Below are 22132 nucleotides of genomic sequence, written 5' to 3' on the forward strand. Positions count from 1 at the left end.
ATCTGTGGCCACTGGGCTGTGGAGACCGGGGACAATGGTGGCCCCGGGGCAGTCGTGGAGCCCTGGACCGTGCCGCAAAGGCTAGACACGGGCTAGGGAGCCAGCAGTCCACACACACACACACACACACATGCATAAACACACACACACACACACACCCCAAAGGGTGGGATCCCATGCATACACACATATAACATTGCAGCAGCAAACAAATAAAGCTGGTGCAAGGCACACACACACACACAGACAGACAAGGGGCCAAAACAAGTTTGATCTAATCTGTAGAATATTGGGAAGAAACTAGTCTGCCAGTTATGCATAACGTCATGTAAAATAGCCTTTCAGCCAATTCAGTTATAGGAAGCATAGCTCACATGACTTTAGACTGAGGTTTGAAGGGGGAGAATAAGCTTTGGCCACTTTTTCACATGTTTTTCTTGTGTTTGCTGTCTGACTGTTGTTATTTTAATTCAAAAAGTGTTATGTAAATCCGTTAAATCTTTCCTGAGTCACTCATTGCTATGCTACAGTAAATGCAGAGAGGTAAGTGATTCTCTATAAGCTCCCCGCAGAGACACATCAGTGCCGTTTATTCTTACAAGCAGAGATGATAACGCAAGCGCGCACACACATATTAATGCCGCGACGCACACACACACACACAAACAGTCACACACCATTTGAATAACATATTCCACAGCTGCCGCAGCTCTCAATCGCCTCCCATGTGGCTTTTGTGTGTTGACATGTGTGAAAAGTGTGGGCATGGAAACATACACAGATGCACATGGACACAGACACACACAGCAGATCTCCTTATTCGTTGTGATGTTACCTTGTACAAAAAGCCCGCTCCACCCTGTCATGTTGTCGTATCCCATGTCTAAAATCAAATGCCCACTGACGTGAAATATGACACGAGACTGTGTATGTGTGTCTCTGTATGTGTGGACCCAGGTGCAAAGACCTCCCCATTAGGGATGTGTAGGCTGGTGGTGCTCCATCTCACTATATCAGGTCCCCAGTGTGTATACACACACTTGCACACACCTGCGTAACACCAACAGTAGCTGCAGTTGGGTCATGAGTGACACTGAGTGGAGTGCTTTTCAGGGCCTGCGTTATATGGAAATGTTATTTGCTTAAAGCTTCTTTAGCTGTGGGAAAATAGTTGTTTTCTTCCTTCCTTTGATGCCAATGTTCTGCATGTTTGAGGCATCACAATGCAGATTCAAAGGTTTACCAGGGTTATTTAGAGTTATTTAAAAATCCAGTTGTGAGGTTGCAGGCAATCATTTAATAAAGTCGATCGTTTAATAGCAAATCTATGATATGCAAGCTTAAAATGATTATCTTTCATTATGTCACCCAAAGAGATTTGTGCTATCAATCATGTGGATGTCACGCTCCTCACATGGTGAAGACCCTACCGTGGAAGATGCTTCTCCCCAAGACATACAGCTTTGCAGTTTCACTGTCTGATTAACTTGTAATTCACCTCTGTGCGTCTTCTTTTTCTCACGCTTTAAATGAGTGAATCCTCTCACCACTCAGAGCCATGTACCACCGCAGTTTGACAAGATGATTCATTTCACTTGGAGACAACAGCGCTGTCTGCGAGTCGTGTATTTGCACATCCTGTTTGAGTTTTAAATTTCACACACCATCCGTAATCACAAAGACACATGCAAACACACACCTAATCAGAGATGCACAAATATATTTTTTCAGACTCAAACACACACCCTTTTCACACCTAACAGAGATCTTAAGAGGGGTTCTTTTCCCTCCTTTTTTTGACAAGTGATTCCTTCCTGTATCAGTTGGCCTCTGGATAGGAATAATTAGCAAGATAACCCTGGGAAGAGAACCACAATCATGAATCTGAGAAAGCTTTGACTGCTGGTCAAGAAAGAAAAATGTCAGTCAGCAGTGGGAAAAAAATGCAAGCTGTATTAAAAATATATATTTTTTGCTTTCACTTTATGGGGGGATTCTTAAAAAACTCTGGAACTTCCAGTGTATTCCTGCGCTAGCTTTTCTTGTTTTTCCATTTTCCCCTGTCTGTTTGTGTACATGTACCGGGTGTGGCGTCTTCCTATTTGCCACCTGAACCACAGCACACCTGCACACCATCATCCAATCAGCCCCTGTAGAGATCCCTCTATCACCTCGATCCAATTCTAGTGAAGTCTGTAAGTCCTTTTTCTACTGTTAACTTTTCTCTCTATCACTCTGACATGATCCTGATCATCCTCCTTCAATTCTGACTCTTCCCAAAAGTTTCTACTCGCTACAAGCAGCTTTTACGATCAACACTTGCTTTTTGCCCAAATCAGAACAGAAATATTTACATGAGAAACATTTTGACAAAAACTATAAATCACAAAAAACACAATTATCTGCATTATAGAGACTGCATCAAACCCAACAACTCACTTCTGAAATTCTTTTGGTCTTTTTGATATGTAGCATATGTAATTAATCAATCTGTGTTGTAATAACAAAGCTATTGAACTTTTTTTTTAATAAAAGGCCTTTTGAGGACATGTTTGTGAATATAAATATTTAGATAAAGGAAGTGATTTTGTAAAGTTGTAGTCTTACATTTGTTCAACAGATGAGATATAAATGATCACAAATGACAAGCTTGTTAAAGCCACAGCATTGGGGAGACCTCCAACTTTAGCCATGCAGTCACTCAATGATTTTAATTGCAGCGGCTAATCTGCACAGTGCTGGATCTTAAGAATTTACCTTATTTATTTCACTTGTTTGTTAAAGCCACCATTTCCAATAGTCTGTGTCTGAGACTCAGCATTAGCTTCACAATACAAAGCAAGGCTAGATAAAGGTGGAAAGTGTGGAAATGTTTTTAAGGTATATAACGGGATTAGTAAAAGGTTGATGGATAAAACAATGTAAAATGTATTAAGTTATACACTTCAGAAAGAAAATGTGAAGCCTTAGGGAAAAGCTTGCTGCTACTCTGTAGTAAATAACACACAAAGTGTGGACAGGAAGTGCCATTTTATTTAACCAAGGCTTAGAAGTGATTGACGTTTGACCAGTGCCATGTCTCCATTGCCTTGTCCCCACATTAATCCCACTTACTTGAACAAAATGCAATTCTGATCTGTTCATTTATGCTGTCATTCAGTCTGCAGCACCAATATTTCATACATTTGAAGTATAACAACAACAAAATGTCATTTTACTGCACTTTTTTGAGATTTTATAATACGTGCTTCACCTGGAGAGTGACAGACTGTGATGGATCGACTTACCGATGTGCACACATATAAACATACACACACAGAGGGAGAACAACTTGAGGAGAGACAAGGAGAGAGGGCATAAGAGGTGTAAATGGAGAGTGAAAGACGGAGAAAGAGAGAGAAAGAAGGAGGGATAGAAAGAAAGAATTGAGTGAGAGGGGTTTGATATTTCTGTGGCCGTACACTTGTAAGCTCAAGCAGTTTCTTCCCTCCAAGGGACAGGTTCCGTTAAGTAGCTCTCCAGTGCCTACAGTTTAGAAAAGGACCCAGGCAATACTGGACTAATTTAATCAAAGGTTACAGGCCCAGCATAGAAACACAATATTATGGCGATTGTACAGAAAAAAGGAAGGTGGGGGGATGTGTCATTTCACCAGGCAAGGCTTAGACCTGCTACTTTATCTCAACAGTGTGAAAGCTAAGTCCCCCAACAGTCTCCAACTACTGGCACTAACACACATTTCCATTTTAGCTGGCGGGCTCAAGAGGTTGATATTGTATGACTGGCTGGCCAGCAAGATGAGTGACTGAGTCCCGTGGCTAGAAGAGTGGAAGGTTGTCTTTCTTTATAAATTGTATAAAGGTGTCTATTAGAAGTTTTAAAATATAAATAGTGCCTCCGTTTAACCCAAAACTTGTCTATAAAACTCATTTTATAATTGACATTAGATGGTGACCAGTGGGAAAACGTAAAAATTTGTTCTTAGTCCACTCAAGAAAATTCTGATGGATTTTTGGTCAGTGGGAAATCATTTGTTTTACTCTTATAGTAATACTGGCAAGGTGTGCGTTGTGTATAACCTGTTTAACCGACTCACTGACTGTATCACTGCATAATAAACACAAGGGTAAATTTTGTCAATCATCATTCCTAGGACTGCATGTTCGGGTTTACATACCTACTACTTATGAGTGCCTATCTGTGTATCCTGTGAGCGTTTTCTATTTGTGTGTGATCATAATGCATGTCTGTACGTATAGTTAAGTGTGTGCACTAGGGCGGGATTTTATAGATTTTACAAAAATGCTCCTCCTGCGAGATCTGGCATGAGCTCCAGCCCCCTGTGGATGGATGGATGAATTTACAAGGCTCTGCTTACAATGCTAAATATGAACAAGATCTGCAGTGATACTGAATCATAAATTCATAACAACAAACTTACTCTAATGGACCTGTGTGATGGAGCGACAGCTGGTTTGTATTACAGATTGTGCCCCATCCACAGTGGTAATTAATGCAGTTCGTCTATTTTGAACGTTAGAGCAGTAACAGCAGACAGGGACAGGGAGAGTGAAGTATGCCATGTTGTCTTTTCATGTGCAAATAAGATTGTGAGAAAATGTTTTTCTCACAATCTCAGAAAAGGCTCCAAAGAAGCTATTATAGCGTGAGAGAAATGCAAAACAACACAGTTTACACACAGACTGATTTCCAAATAGATGGGGGAGATGTGAATGACCAGAGCTTTGGCCTTGCTTCACAGTGAAGGGGTGGGTGGGTTGGTTAGAGGTGGAGGTGGTGTCAGGGCTTGAGTTTATCAAAAAGAAATCAGCTCACCAGCTCTCTGGGTGCAGAAAGGCGCATCTCGTCGGCTTTCATGGACCAAGATTGCTTTCACCTGCGTTCCCTGGGGCAACGCACAAAACACAGGCCTCAGCCGGCCTGCTAGTCACACATACTCATGCATGGGCACACACGAAAACATATAGATGAAGAAACATTTCTATTCTTTCTATCTTTCATGCCTGACTACAACAGAATCATATTAACTAGCCATGCAAATATACCAAACACGCAGCTTTATGTGGGAACGTAATGTCAGCGAAAGTCACAATTAGCGAAGACATTTATAGTCCCTTTGTTTCTGCATGTGTGTGTGTGTGTGTGCTTGTGTGAAAGTCTGATAGCTATTCTGAAATAGTCTGAAAACTGCGTTCAGTTGATCTTCCAGGAGGTGGAAAAATGATGTCAAAAAGGCAAATCTGTATTTACCGGCAGACAGGTATCCTTGACTTGACAGCTATACAGTCATTATCTGCCTGTCATGTGTCGCCCGAGGGCCACCCTGCCTTCTCCCAAAGCTCACGGTTCCCATGCATCAGACGCAGCCCTATTAGCTTACCTGTTTCCAATTCAAAGGCCATCGTGAACCAAAAAGACGCCAGAAGGACAAAACAAGGTGTCATATTTATGAATGTGTCAGCACGGGCCCTCCTGAAACCCAGCGCACACCTTGAGCAATGAGCCTGACAACTCAACAGGGGCTTTTTCCAGTCAAGAGAAATGATACCTTCAAAAACCACTGGCGGGATGAAACCAGAATCTGTGCCGCAATAGCGGCGACACGGGGGGAAAAGCACTCGTAAATCGCATTGGTGTTATTCAGCCCAATTAGGGGAAACTCAACCTGTTACACTGAATAAAAGAGAGCGAATATCAGATGTGGGATAATGACGGGATGAGTTTTAGAAGTCGAACAGGAGACAAGTGGAGGTTGGGGTTAGTGGCAGTGATCATTACCTCAGCGTTGACTGCTCAGGTGTGTTTTCAGGTGTGTGTGTGTGTACATGGTAGGAAGGTGACATCTCTTAAGCATATCCAGGTGCAGGCTCTGCACTACACTTTCTACATTTGCACTGTGGGTAAATGACTGGGTAATTGCTCCCAATTTACTTATCCGGTTGCAGGTAAAACCTCATGTTTTGCCAGGCGATCATTGTTAGATATTCTTAGTTTACCTTTTAAGGTGGTAATGGGTTTGCATTGCCTGCTTGTTGCCATATCATTTGCAGAAGAGACTAACTGTTGCAGTTTAGATTTATGTATCTGTGTGGATAAAATGTCCTCTGTCCTATACTATGACCTATAACCCCTACCAACTTACCCGAGTGTCAGAGAAGGACGGATGGAGAAAAGACAACAAATGAAAAAAGGGGTAAGTAGCACAGAAGGACGGAAAAGAAGACAGAGATGCACAAATGCAACATCTCCCAACCATCAAGAACAATCAAGTGTTACCATTCATTTCCATTTATGTGTTAAGTGTCACATATGTTTAAATTTCATGTTTCCTGCGGTCGCACACTGTATTTTTTTGGTTTGTAGAAATCTTTATCAAAACTATAGATGGGTAGGCCTATGATATTAATCTTCTTCTTTTTTTTCCTGAAGTTCTTTGCTGGCACCATCCGCCATCCTGAGAGCCAAAAGCATTACAGCCAGATCAATACAAACTGGTAGCTCAGAATTTATATCATCAGCAGTGCCATTGATCTCTATCAACAGTTAAGTTTCTGGGGCAAAAATAGGGCAGCTGTTTCTCGGTGCTTGTGGATTTCTTTTGAGCAAACACAGTGATGCACAGACATTTAATGCAGGGGTAGAAACTTTATACATCACTGTGTTTCATTTGATAGCAAAACATACTTTATCTACCCACATGCGGCTTTGTGGAAAGCAAGAATAATGTTTGTTCTGAGGGACATGTGGGTAGTCTGCTTGTCTTAGTAGCTGTAGCCTACCCACTCGGCATAGATACTAAATGTAGATCTATTTATTTTACCATAAGATTTTAAAACGACATCCGGAATTTAAGCACTTCCTGGGTTTACTATGGAACAGAAAATGAGATTGATCTTTGTTCCTTACTCCTGAGATACACAGTTTACTTACTTTACTGTATTTAAGACAGTAGCAATCTACTGGTCAAAGTGTCAGGTATTTGTAAATTCTGCCCCTTTACAATTAGGGAAGATCCAATAAATTGAAGTTTTAGATTGGTTTGGAAATTCAATTCAATTCAATTCAACTCAATTTTAGTTCAATAGCACCAAATGAGAACAGCAGTCACCTCAAATTACTTTCATATTGTAAGAAGTTATAGTAAGTCTTATGCCCCCCCCCCCCCCCCCCCCAAAAAAAAAGAAAAAACAACAAAAAACAAAAAACAACTAAGTAAATACTTAGCGACAATGGGAAGGAAGAACTTCCTTTTAACTGGAAGAAACATTCGAAAGAACTGAGCTCAGGGAGGGAGTGCTATCTGCTGCGACTGCTTGGGGTTGAGGGGAGGAAAACAGGACAAAAGACATTCTCTGGAAATCCCTGCAACCATCAAATTTTACTTTTTGAAGTGCTACTTTGTTTTCCTTTAAGGGCATTTTAGAGGCAAATTTACCAAACGGGGCAAAATACTGTCTGAAAGCAAGTCTTTTCACCATGAGAAAGGAACTCTCAGAAGTACATATGCAACAGGAATAGTTGCAAAATCTCTAAATTCCCACCTCTCACATGCAATCGTGTCACTGTGACCTGTTTTTAAATATTAACAGTACTTTGTTTTGCAAAAACCCACTTGAAAGTAAATGTGGCCCATAGTGATTGTGTTAAAAAAAAAAACAGTACCAGAAAAATCATCAATGTGGGGTTTTTTTTCTTTTAAACATAAACCAGACACACTCTCTCTGCCTCCATGTGCCAGCCATGGGAGAGTGACAAGTGTCCCAGTTAAGCATTGTAGTCTCTTTGGGTCAGAAGGCAGCTGGTCAAGACTTTAGACTGTGTGTGCGTGTATGCGTGCGTGCATGAGGGATTACTCATGTTGTGGGGTACTGAATCTCTTTGGACAGTCACACTCACAACAGAAATAATAATTTTTAAATTTAAAGTGACCACTTGGTTTACGTTTGTGGTATGGTTATGGTTTTTGGGGCAAGTAGTAGTTAAAAGTGAGAGAAAGTCACCAAGAATGTGTGTGTACGGTGTGGTGTAACGGGGCTGTCTTGCCAGAGTTTAAGCCCCAGCACTCTGGCCTTCTGGGTCATGACTTTGTGGTAATGAATACAAACTGAGCCTTCACTAAAGACAATTTGGGTTGAAGCTGGCTGTATCAAATCATCCATTTGATTTCTACAACCCAGGATGTGTTCTAAACCTTTTAAATTTGTGTATATTGTTCCAGGGGCATTTTACTTTTAAATTTTTTATTTCACCATGCATAAATTAAAGAGGGAAGGCTTTATTCTTGTTTATATAGTACCAGTCGTTAAAACAACATGCATTGCCACCCTAATGCTTTGCGTTACTTTAGCTTTATTAAAAAAAAAAGCAAAAACAAAAATGCAAATATCTACTCGCATGCAAACATCTACTACAAAGTCAGATAAGTCATACTGCTAAGGGAAAGGAAGGGTTTTTTTGTTCACATTTCTATAGCGCAACTGAGTGAATCCATATGCGCTGTGCCCTCTTCACTGACTCCTCCATAAAAGGCATGTTATTAAGTAATTAGGACTGATTATTTTTACAGTATATTTAATACTCTCAGTGCCACGTATCTGTGAATTTTATAGTTTTTTTCCCTGCTCCATCTGATTTAACAGTTTATGTTGTAATCAAGAATCCTAACACCAATAATCACACGGCATCGGAAGCCGTAGAGATTTTCTGTTAAACTTACTTTGACATTGTTTAATTCTTACGGTTGAGTTATGGAGGACGTACGCACACTGATATATGATGACTAAAACAAAATGCCTCTGAAGTTTGGGGATTTGTGCCTCCTGGTAGGTTTCTTGTGTGAGTAACTCTTCTGTCACCAGTGATGAAAGTTGCTGCTTTAGGCCAAGTCCTTTAGAACAAACAAATGTCATTTATGAACTCATATTTAACTGTCCGTCTGCATCGCAGCTTGTTTGTCTATCTCCTTATGCTGTATTTGTATATGTGTACCTGCTCAAATAGATAGATAGATACCGTGCAGTGACAAATAAGACACTAGACTATCACTCTGACAGCTCAGATCGCCCTGAAATCCCACTCAAGAAACAGATGCAGATTTTCCCAGGCCCGCATCAACACAGCGAGGTGCACACACACACGCATGCAAACACACACACGCATGCCTAAATAGGGACAGCAGCCCAACTGTTCTGAAAAAGAACATATCACACACTCTTCAGCCGTCCCACTGGAGACTTGTCAGTTGTGCAGGGAGCCAAATAACCAGCCGCTGAACTACCTCCTGTTAACCAACAGTACTCAGAGTATACAGGTGATCTCAGCTTTCTAACCAACAACTAAATAATTCAGTCTGGTCATTTGTTTAGGCGTATGCATTACTTTCACGAAAATTCTGTTTCTGTCTGTACATTTGGACTGTTACTTGTCAAAAGATATTTCAGAATATTGTACTCTGTGTTGTCCATATTTCAAGGAATATGTATCCCAAAAATATATAACATATAAAAAATAACATACAGGGTAAATGGGAAAAGTGTGTGTGTCAAGTTAAAATCATTGCAGCATTGTTGATTACAGTTGATTGTCTATTATCCTGGTTTTTCTTTCTGCAACTCCTGTGGATTGTTGCAGTAAAATTCATATGCCTATGATAGTATTCTCAAAGTCTTTGCAAACTAAACAAGACAAAAAACAGCATGTTTAGAACTGAAATTGGCCCCTTATAGAAAAGAAAGCAGCAAAACACATAATAACCTTTTACAACAGCTTCACACTATAGAGTGTGGTTTTATGTGTGACTGTGTGCGTTTCCTTGTTTGTGTTGTGTGCTGAGCTTGGCACCTGTTAACAGTGCCAAATAATGTGCTCTGTTGAAATTTTAATCACCTGCAAGTGCAAAACAAGAGCAATGCAATCAGGACCTAATTAGCACAGCAATTAACACCTCTCTTTCTCACACTTTGTGTGTGCCAGAGCTCACACGTTCAGCTCGTGTGATTGCAAGTTCTCGTTTCATTAGCATTTATGCTTTGATTGAATATGTTTTATTTATCAGCAAACATTTGTTTGTTGTTGTTGTTGTAGTGGCATTGTTAGCTGCCTTGGTCCCGGCTCTCTAGTGCAACTACATATTGTCAATGCAAAAAATGTTGCTAAAATCAATAACTGTTTTTTTAGTAAATTTTGTTTTTCAGTAAATATATTTGCATGTAAGTATAACAGTTTTCTTGATGGAGTACATACTGGAAAATGCAGTGAACGAAAAGGGAATATAGCACAATTTTAATGTAGACAGCTTGTGTAGTCGACCACGAGAGAATAATTTGGAAGCGAGAAGTATAATGAGTGACTACATTACGAGTAGTACAAGAAAAAAAAGAACGTCCGTCTAGCCTCTAAATGCAGGTTTAAAAACGTTCTGTGCACGCTGCAGAGGCTCGCCTCAAGAAGTCCAACAGCCTCAATCTGAAGGATATCATAAGGAATCATGGCTTAATAAGCAGTTGGTGCTGCAAACGACTGCCTGACTGTGCGATAACAGTAAAGTATGAATAATTAGATTTTGATTGGCATTTGTAACAATTGATCAGTGACCCAAGCAAGCAATCGATTGCTGTACTTCTGACACCCTGTTAGTTTTTGCTGTAAAGATGCATATTTAGCAATGTGCAAGCACAAGCAAGCACACATGTTTTCTTTCTTTAAGATTGTGAAGGATACCTGAACAGGCTAATATAATAATTTTGCATATATAAAAATTATTTCTGTATTGACACACACGCACACATATATGTTCAAAGGGTATATAAATTTACAGATTGGTTTATTTGTGCCTTACAGTTGGGGTTTTTACATGGGCAAGGTCACTGATGACTATTGATCAGGCTGCAGCTCAACCAGCCGGCACAGTCTGTCATGTAGGGAATGGGGATAGATTTGTGTGTCACTCTCTGTCTGACTGTAGGCCTCCCGGGGAGCGGGCGTATGTTTGTGTTTTCATCTGTGTATTCTGTTCACAAGTGTGTATGCAGTGCACGCTGGCCACATTTGGGTTATCCATTACAACCTGTCCAGAAAACAAATAAGCCTCACTTCAACTTGAGAAATATTAACTTTCCCCTGGATGGCAAGCTAATTATGGCACAGGAGCTCTCACACCTAACCCTGTCCAAGACACACAGTGTCACTGCTATAAAGACAGCCCGAAAGCCACAATGACAGCAGCTGATCAATACATTGGACCATAAAGATGATGGACTGAGGGATTTGACTTGTCTGCCTGATGTCATTGACTTTCTGTGAATTTTTAGACCAGATGTGTTGACTTGTAAAATCTAACTTTATCAACAGCTAAAGTGCTTGGGAAAAATGCCTAACTTTCAGTTTCTATTGCCTGTATTGACTTTTGGATAATAAGTTCATGGCATGTATGAAAACATGTATAATGTCATGGCGTAAAAATTCCCTCGACAGTTTTGTCATTTTGCCTTTTCATTCCGTCCTCTGGTATGTACAGTTGTTCAGACCCAGACACTGCTGAAGAAAACCGTCTGCCACTCCATGCAGACAGGAAGTCTATTTGGATGACTTGCTCTCAGTGTAAGAAACTTTGTTAGCACTCCATTTATCCTTGTAGATGTCAAATCACAGCGTCTTTGGTGGTATTTCGGGTGGGGGTATTTTGGGTAATTGAATGTGCCAGGGCGCCGTAGATCTAATTTGATTTGAACAGATACAGTTTTAGTAGGCAGCAGTGACATCACTTCCCTCTCAGTGTGCATACTTTGACATCTGTGTCATCAGCCTCATTTTGGAATTCAACAGATGACTTATTGTAGTGGGAATGTGAGTCTTGATCTGAGCTTATATGTCTTAGGGTTAATCATAACTTCTGCATCCCACCAGAAAATAGAAACAAACAAACAATGGAGCACAAAATTTACCGCTCCATCGTGTCTTTTACAAATGATCAATATAGCACCTTATCAAGTTAAACTCATTATAAGAAAAGCTATTTTTATATAATGCTTGTATATCTCAATATATGCATATGAAATCATGCACACAAAGTGCTCCCACACTAAATTGCTTACTGTGATATAGAGTACATAACGTTTGGCCAAAATTAGAACGGCGTGAAAGCGAGATAAAATACACGCAAAGTTCAAGAGAGAACGATGTTTACTTCACCAACAGTCATCTGATCTGATGCCATTGTATGACAGCCACGCTTGTTTTTAAGACGAAAGAAGAGGGGAGAACAGAAAGACAGAGACTCGCGTATGCCACCAAATCCCCTCGGGGCGTCTATGTTTTCTGGCGTTCCAGAGCGATGTAGTGCTCAGGCCCTGTGTATGACCATGACTTCTCAACCCTGCCTCCTCTACTCAACCACAGTTCAAGACCAGAGTTTGGGAAGCTCCCTCTTCTTTGACACAATTTTCTGAATTTTCTGCTTGACTGTGATGGGAAATGTATGAAAGCCTGCTCTGTGCATTTCTGAAGGCTCATCCCTCACAGATGGCCCTGTGTCGAGTGGCAACTGCTGCCCGAGACTCCCACAGATGGAGGACGCAGAAGAGAACGTTTGAGGGAGACCATTTCAGGAGCACGTGTTGGTGTGAATTGTTTTTTTCACATTGTTGACTTTTCTCCACTTTTTTGGGTGTCTGTAAGTTTCCTATTTCACTTATGGATATCCCAGCATTCTGCAGTTTGTTCTCACGCTTAAGACAAAACACGGCATCGTCAGAAAAAAAAAAAGCTTCTCTTTTTGTTGCCAGGCCAATCAGAGCTAGCCTGTTGTGGCAGAGCTTCAGAGAACATGTTATGGCTTTAGTGAGACAAACTTGTGAGTCACCACACCGACTGATTCTTAGTGCCTAAACCTGAGCACCAACTGAAAGCATAAGAAAAAGATGAGTGAAAAACAAATCAATCAGCAAGTAAAATAAAGAGCAAATCAAGGTGCATAAAAGGACAGTCCTAACATTATGCTATGAACATATGACAACTCCAGCATCCTACCTCAGACTTTGCAGGTCTCTAAACACTGAGGAATACCATGTGTGTAATGAAGAGACACAGATGGCATTTGGAAAAAAATATATATTTCACATTGCGGAGGTGCTGTGTTTTTAATGATATTGCATAAGGCGGAAACAAGGACCTTACATTTGCTAACTGCACCAACGTGACCTGACACATGAAAAGTAATGGTGATGATGTGAACAGGAAAATATTAAACAGGCAGCATTTGGTGTGGAATAGACACGATGTTATAGCCTCAGTATTATTTTAAATGCACAGCTTTCCCATCACAGGCAACTTAAAAAAATGTACTAGTCTGGAAGCCGTGGCGGACACACACAACCTCTAAAAAGTAGGGTGGGCTATGTGTTTTATCTGTTTTATTTGCAAATGATTCATTTCTGTGCGTGTGTTGGGCAGTGCTGGACGTAACATATTCCAAATTGCACAGTAATGAAACATGCTAATGTGCTACATTCAGTAATCACATTACATTTATATCTATGGTGTTACTTGCATTACATAGGTTCTTCAGTTATCTGCACACCGCAAGTCCTTTCAGTACATGAAAGGACTTACAAGAAGGTGGCGGTGAAATGCTAACTGTTAGCAACTGCATTATAATGCTAACACAATGTAAGCTGTTTGCAAGCATCTGTACAGACAGGATGCTAACACTAAGTTAGCACAGAACCCAGAATGATGTTAAACCGACGCCATCAAGGTAACAAAAGCAGTAATGAGCACTCAGGCTCGCAGCATTGTAGCCTCCATTTCTGCCCGTACATGTCTCTGCAGTGGAATCACTGTGGCTTTGAAGTCTCTTTGTGCTGATTTTCATCTTTGCTTTGTGTTGTTGGATTTATGTTCATTCGTTAAAAGTAAAAGAAAGATCGTAAGTGTGTCCTCATTAGAATAGGGGTTTGTCTTGTAACCTCAGCTGTTTTTGTCAGTTTAAGGAATAGTAGTAGTATCACAAATTACTTTCTCCGGTGAGTAATTAAGTAACATACTGCATTACTTTAAGGAAAAGTTAGAGGGAATGTGTAACACATTAATTTTTTGTGTAACGACCCCAACACTTGTGCCAGATTTGTCCTTTCAAACATCTGATCTGGAGCACTAAACCTCTTTTCTTCCTGAAGCAGCAGGAAAGTAACTGGAGACAGTAATGAAGAAGCAAATGGGTCTTCGTCCAGCTTGAGAGATACCTTACAACCGCAGACAAGCAGACTTCCTGTATTGTCACAGTTCCTCTCGTTTTACTAATCACCAGAGCAGAAACGACATAAAAGTAGATCATTGCACAAATGCAAGCTTTCAGTGGGACCTTATTACAGCAAAAACTCTCTCAGTGAAATTGCTGAATTTATGATCTGCTTAATGACAAATTCATCAGACCTGCTATCAGACTCAGAGCGATGTCACTGGGGACTTGTTTTTAGTTTTTAATTTGGAACATGTTTGCACTGGGGAAATCATGCTTTGTTATCACAATCTTAACACAGACTTTGCCTCTTGCTTTTCAGTTTATTAACAGCGCGATACAACAAGGCCTACAAGTATGTTAGCCTTAAGTTGAGTTATAGAGTAATAAGAAGAAACTAATGGTTGTAAGTGAATTATTTAATTGTTTTACAAATGTTGTTGCCCTTTGTGTTCGATTTGATTTTACAAACAGACAGGATGAAATCATACTCCTTCATTTCTGTGACTGTTGCTCACATACAGCAAAAAATCTGCAAAATTCACTCACGTTTTCTTTATCTCAGTATGGTCAGCTCTTTTCCTGATCCACCGTTTTCCCTAACCTAACTCAATGAAATGCTGCATCAGCTGTTACCAAAGCTCAATGAATTTGGATTTAAAAATGGAGTACTGCCCAGAGACAAAATTATCCTATGAAGGGAAAAAGGAAAAAAAAAAAATCTGGCAGAGGAACTTGGTGTGATCATTTGGGTGCCTGAACAGACTGCTATTTGCATGAACGCACTCCTCATTAACATATTCATGATTTACAAATATATAGAGATCTTTAGGAGGAAAAAACAGAATTTAAAAGCAGTTTTTATTCTATGATGTCAGTGCTAAAAGTTTGACTGGCTTTTTCCCGGTTGCATGGCCAAGCACCAGAGTGCTGTTGGTTTACAGAGCAATATGAAAGAAAGGACTGTGTCGAGTTTATTTAGATGTTTCCACCCTAAATCTCTATCTCTCCCACTCCCCATTGGAGGTGGGTAATTAGGAGTGAGTGTGTTGAGGTCGGGGATTTGGGGGAGGTGGGAGGTCCTATAATCTTTTGCTGAGAAGGCACCTTGTCCTCTCCCCTGTTTATAACATCATCAAAGTTTTGCCTCTGGGTGCCCCCAGCTTCGTTAATAATTTAGGTGTGTGCTGGCCTGCCTGGCTGAGGCAGGAAGCCCTTACTTATTGAGTTTGTAAACCATGTGATGATTTACAAGAACACCTTTACATTCATCATGCTTTAAATAAAATCCTCTCCATTTCCTTCTGTTTCTGTGTTCAACTCCAAGACAAGCAGCGTTTCACTCCATTACCACCAGTTGGGTTTTGATGGTAACAGGCTGAGAGATACTTGGAAACAGATACAGACAGGTTGTTGGATGGATTTACGGAGAATGAGAGGGTGAAAAGAAAAAGGGGACAAGTGAGGAGAAAAGGGGGAGAATGTTTTTCTCCTACTCTGTGGACGTAACAGGAAATCAAAGAGAGAATAGATCATACAAAGAAAAAGATAAAGAAGGGCATTTTTCATTTTTAATAAACATCGTAATCTGCTGCTCAGGACTGCACGCTTCCCGTCTCTTGAATTTTCCTTCCCGACCACAACATTTTGAAAGATCTGCAGTAAAACTTCATTTTCTTTCCACGCTTTATACAGTCATCTATTATTCAGCAATGTCTTTTGTAAATTAATTCCTCATCTAAGGGCAATGATGTATCCCAGAGTTTCCTGTACGGCTGAATAAATGGGGTGGGTCAACCTGCCTTGAGCGGCTGCTAACCCACCTAAAATAATTTCATTAGTCTGCTGTGGTGTTAGCTGCTTTAACCCTGATGAGAATAATTTTCTGCTGAATCCGGTAATTGTCTGGCATTAAAAAGGTCAAATTTAATGATACACAAAATGAAAATCAATACATAAATGCACAATGTCTGTTTCCAGTATCTGGCATTCAAAGACCAGAGTTCCAAAGAGTTTCAGTGCTGGAAGGTGGTATATTAAGGCATCCTGTGGCAGCTTGTTTGGACATGGTGTTGAAGGTAAGTACTTCACGCTCTGATAGCAGTCAAAGTGGGCTGAGCTGACCCTCTCACAGCACCTTTCACTGCAATGTAACTTGTGCAATTGATTGCGATATGGCTTGGCAGAGGCTGGGTCAGGGGGATGGTGCACAGTAAGGGGCTGTAGAAATGGAATATTTCGTCATCCCAGGATTTATGGCTTCTGAAAAGCTGTTCGCTGCATGTGGAGCGGGTGATTGGACAGTGCGTGCGTGCATGCATGTATGTGCACGCTATATAATTGTGTGCGTGGCACAATCAAGAAGGAATGTGGTGTAAAGGTGAGGTTGGATGGATGTGTGAGAAAATTAAGACAAGAAAATCATAGGCGCATATATAAATAATAAAGGAGTGTTGAAAAAAGAAAGAGAACATGAAGGACAGGATAGAGGGAGGGGGACCGTAATGTGTTGTCACCTCTTTGGCACTATGCACAAACGAAACCCCTTGAGTTTATTATCTGCCTGTGACTAACTGATAAACACTGTCAGGAGATTTCTTCACACGGAAAAGATCCAGCAACTGAGTTTTGTACAAAAGCCTTGTAATCAGACTGTTATAACTACGTAACTAATACGATTAACGCCAGCGCTTACTTCGGGCCCAAATGCATAGGATGGTTGCAAACGCTGCAGAATATTTATTTGAGTTTGAATTATGTTTTGTGTCCCCTGAGGGCAGGGCAGCTAAAAAAGATTTGTTTGTTTTACTAGCTCACTTGTTGCTTTAGAGTCAGTTAGGCCAAATTAACACCATTACATCTCTTCTTTAAACACACATTATGTTGTTTAAACCACATGTAGCATGTTTGCTCAGGAAGCAACCATCCATCCAGCCAATTATTGCAAATATATCCCAGGAAATTTTGAGAGTAAACATGCAATCGCCCGTTTATAAATCCACTTGATAGGCCCCCTGTCACAATTTAGAGGCCTGCAAAGTTTGCTTATTTTACTCTCTCTCTGCCGTTATCTTCTTCTTTGAGGATTTGGATGGTGTCACCCTAATGGGTTTTACAGTTTTTAAAGAGATTATACTTTGGGATTACTACCTGAGCAGGAGGGGCTTGGAAAAGTTCAGCAATGCCTTTGATGTTGCCGAGTGTAAACACAACCTAAGGCTACTATGCAAGGAGGGGTCCTGGTTTTGTTATTCAGAGCCAAGGCCCGTCGTCGGGACAAAAGGAAAAAGGTAACATTTTTCTAAAAAAGTGGCAGGGGAGGGGCTCTGCGAATGGTCAAAAAGGCCACAATTTACATACCTGTGTAAACAAGAGCTAAAGATTCCATGCTAGGGTCAATTAAGCACATCACAGGTTTGGTATTATATGATTGTCTTAACTTCTACGACTTTTCAAAAAAGCATTTCAAACAAAGCCTATAGTCCTGAGTGCATACTGTACAAATTTCAAAGGAGAGAAAGGAATAACAAAGAAGCCCGACGCAGACAGTTAGCAGTGTTTTAAATCATCCAGAACAAGCTATCGTGGGGACTCATTATTTGTTGAGTAAAAGACTCAATGCTCTGCTTCCCTACAATATTTAAACCTACAGCTCCAGTGAGCCTAAGTGCAGAGATGGGGTTCTCTGTTGGTGTTATGGACATGCAAATAGGCCTTAATGTGTCCACAAGGCCCTCTAAAGGCAAATACCTCCACTCTCACTCGCAAAGATGAGTTTCCTTCTGGTGCGGGCTGCACTGAGCTCTGCTCCGCTTCAACACTCTTGTGCATTCAAATTAAATGCTGATGTCTGTAGACATAGATCTGGGTAACATTTAAAGTTTATTGATTACATTTGCGTCCAAGTCATTTGGTGGATGCCATTTTGTTTGAGTACCTATCACAATTATCATCACCATCATTTAAGGTTAATAAAATGTGGAACAAAATTCAACTGCCGTCTTTATGGAATTGCTGCTTTCTTTCTCTTGCTCTCACAAACGTGATGTAGCACACAAGATATTGAGAACTCTGATCGTGTCCCTTGACACCGACTCGCTCCCCTTGACAAAAATAAATGAGCTATCGAAAACATATCACACCATAAACAGAGGAAAAAGCTGATACAGAGAGGAGAAGAGACAAGAAAAGCGGCACGTTGCAACAGTTATAGCCCCCCATTACATTTGATTCGGAGTCGCTATCCCGCCCTGTCAAAAAAGAAAAGGCAAATCAATATTGTCATTCACAACTTCAGATTAAACCCACCTTGCTTTTACTGCTTCCATGTTCTTTTTTTTGGGCCATTCAATCCGCCGTAACAGTGACAAACGCATCTGAATCGATTGCTGGTGAGATCAGCGAATTAACAAGTGGAATGCTTTTTTTTTCTCTCTCCCCTTTGTTTTTTCCTCCAAAATGGGCAAGGAGTGAAGCAATGGAGCAAAACACATAAAAAGACGGCAGTCATCAACAAACACAATAAAACCCTGATCTAGAAACTACTTTCCGAGGCGAGGGAGTATTGCCGTGCAAATGTTTTTGCAATTTAGAGTCAGTTGCCACAAACCACTAAATGCCCTTAAATAGTACTATGCAGTTAAGGTTTCTAACAGAAAAGTAGTTTTCGTGGGGCCAGACATGGGGATCATTGAAAAAAAACACACACACACACACACACACACACACAAAAATGCGAGGTAAAGAGCAAACGCAAAGTATTAAAAATATCCTCCTCAATTCATCCCAGACATTTGCATGTATCGACAATGTGGTTTTAATAGATCCTCATTGTTCCTCACGGCATCTGCAGACATGTAAACAAAAGTCAGCAGTGTCTCTCTGCACATGGACATCCACATGTGTTTCCATAAAAGATAAAGTGTGCTGGCATCCGTGACTTCTTTCTCTAATCCTCACCAATGCCGATACAGAGACACAGCTTGCACCAGCATGGAGAAGCACACTTGGCACAAGCGCTGCCGGGTCCATAACGAGTTAGGTGGGGTGGGTGATTAGGTAGGCGCTTTAAAGCTGTCAATTTTAAAAATTGTTAAGCTGATGGCATTGGGTGGAGGAGGATGGCGTGCTACAGAACTCTTTAAGATACCAGTGTTGTCTAAAACAGCGCCAAGGTAGATTAGAGACTGGCTTTGGTGTGTCATTGAAGAGGCTCAAAAGGGTGGATTCTGCTTTTGATTGGAAGAAGTGCAGGTCGGGGTCATGAGTTCACATTCTGCGTGGATCGTGCATCATCACACACTCAAGTGCTGCGGTAATGCTCTGGTCCCACCTGACTTAGTCAGGTAGTAAGGAAAGAAAGGCTGACAATGTTCCCCCCGCAAATCCACCTCCTCAACACTTACGCGGTGTCTCCAAAGCCAGTCTGCATCTGTGTGTCTTAGAGGAGAATACCGGTATTTAGCTGTTTGGATAGACACTGATGACTCTGGCTTCAGAGGATAATTCTTTCATGCAGCAGCCTTTTGACTGTTTGACCTGAGAAGGGTCAGAGAATTGGGGGGAGGGGAAATGGATTGCTTTGGAAGGCCATTAAGAAACGAGCAGTTAGAGTCGATGGTAAGCTGCAAGAAGTCACAGGATTTTAGCTGAGGCTTTGCTGATTGGTATTGTTTGTTAAAACTGAGTAGAAAAAACGTTTTTCATTTAAATACTTTGAAGTTTTGCAAATGTTTGAGTTAAGAGAACCCAACTCAGATGATTCCCAGGAGAAGGACCATCTGACTAAAATTTAAACATGGGTTTCAGCATCTTTTAAGCATAGACTGGACAAGACTAAGTGCTTGTATACATGTGTGATTACTTGCATATGTGTCTCTGCAGTGTATCTTTCTATGTGTGTTTGTATATATGAGTAAATGCAGATGCATCGGCGAGTATTCGTGTAGCAGAATGACACAGAATGACACTCTGTGAGCTCATCTAGCTGATGATTTCTCAATTTCCAGCAAATGTAGCAGAGGTCACACATCAAAGCGGCCAATAATGACTGAACAAAAAAAGGGCCCGATCTAAAGAACCTGCCCAAGCTTGCTCTCCTGGATTTAGACACTTAGCAGTGCATAAACCAAAAGGCTTTGGGTTTTGCTTCTCGGGATGCACTGTCAGACATAGATACACAGTTATACTCTTAATTGCCTTTCGCTCATTCTCCAGGTCTGCACAAACAACCTGCAAGAAAACACAATTTTAAACATAGCGATGAAAGGGAATAGAATCCTGCCCAACTTTCTGACATCAGCAATGAAGAAATGTTTGTGCATATAGTGAAAAGCTGACTATGACCTTTTTTTTTTCTCATTTATAAAAGTAGCCTGTGGAAAGACCACATCTCCCACCAGAGAGCTGCCCAGTATAACCAGTCATGCCCTGCTCACCACTGAATAGATCTGATGAAGCAGTTTGAGGGTAAAGTGTCTTCACATAGGCTCACAGAACTGCTAGGAAAACATAAGGAGTGTTTTTCATCCACAGCCATCTAGAGTTAATTTGTTGCTATGAGGCAGTTTGGTGCAGGTAGCCCTCAGTCACAGGTACGTTTACTCTCTCTACTCGACTCTACTGCAGCATTGGTGAGGCCTGAAGAGGCTCATGAGGCCTCATCAAAGTCTGTCATGAACGTTCTTTCATTTTTTTTAAAGACATAGACAAGTACATGGATATTCAGTCACTTCAGACAGATGTGTGACAATGTTACACATGTGGTTACTCTATACTTTCAACCATGAAAAAGGGCAAAATAAAATAAGAACACGTAAACTGTAAGCGTTTGAAATATGTACAAAAAATGTATCAATATTTAGGAGCATTTGCTGGACTGAGCTCTAATAGAGAGCGCAGCAACAGAAAAGTTGAGCAGCTTCACTTAAAATAAAGTTTAAGTATACTGGTTAAAATGTATTATTCATATAAAAGCAGAGTTATGCAAGCATTTTTAGTGTAAGACGTATGGACTTGCTAAAAGACTGTGGACAACAACAACACATGACTTTCCAGCCATGACACATGCATGAAACGTGCATGCGCGCACTCACATTCACAGGCACAGCAATGTGTGTTCTCTTCTGCAGTGATGTTAAAATAGCAAGGTATTTACACTCCTGCTTGGCTTATCAGATTTCAGTAGCTCCCCTCAGGTGCTGCTACACAAAAAGATAGATAGCCATCCAGGCATGACCTTAAACATATGCACAGGACACACACCTGCACACACAAACTCATAGTAGATAGATGACAACCTGGGCATGACGTCAAACCTAATCCATGACTAGCTTCTTCCCAGTTGGGAATTAAAGAGAAGCCAGAATAGCTTTAGTAGTTTCAGAGTATTTTGGAGAGTATATTTCTGTAATACACGTGGGTGCCTAATTATACGATTTTAAGCATTTTGAAATGTTCAGTATGAGTTTATAGAACATGTAATAATCCTTTTTCAACCATACTGGCATGGGTAGAGTTTAACTGCTATGCTATATCAAGTGTACCTCTGTGCACGAATGTTTCTGCTGCCTGTGTCATCCAGCGTGTTCGTCACTTTGTTATCAGCAATCATGGAATATCTGTGCAGTAGACCAAGCATGAGAAAAATATGCTTTGCTGTGGATTGATCATTTTTCACTTATGACATTCTGTCTGCATATTGTTCACACTGATAAGCTGGGTGAAAACTTGATCAGATAAGGGATGACACTATATTTTGCAGAATATATGCATGCTGGTGGGAGCTTACAAGCAAAGCAAAGGACACTTTACGCTGTACTCTACGTTTTATCGTTTCTGTGGAAGGGGTTGAACTCCAAGATTCCATTTGCATTT

This window comes from Astatotilapia calliptera, chromosome 9, assembly GCF_964374335.1.
Source record: "Astatotilapia calliptera chromosome 9, fAstCal68.1, whole genome shotgun sequence".
In the NCBI taxonomy this organism is placed as follows: Eukaryota; Metazoa; Chordata; class Actinopteri; order Cichliformes; family Cichlidae; genus Astatotilapia; species Astatotilapia calliptera.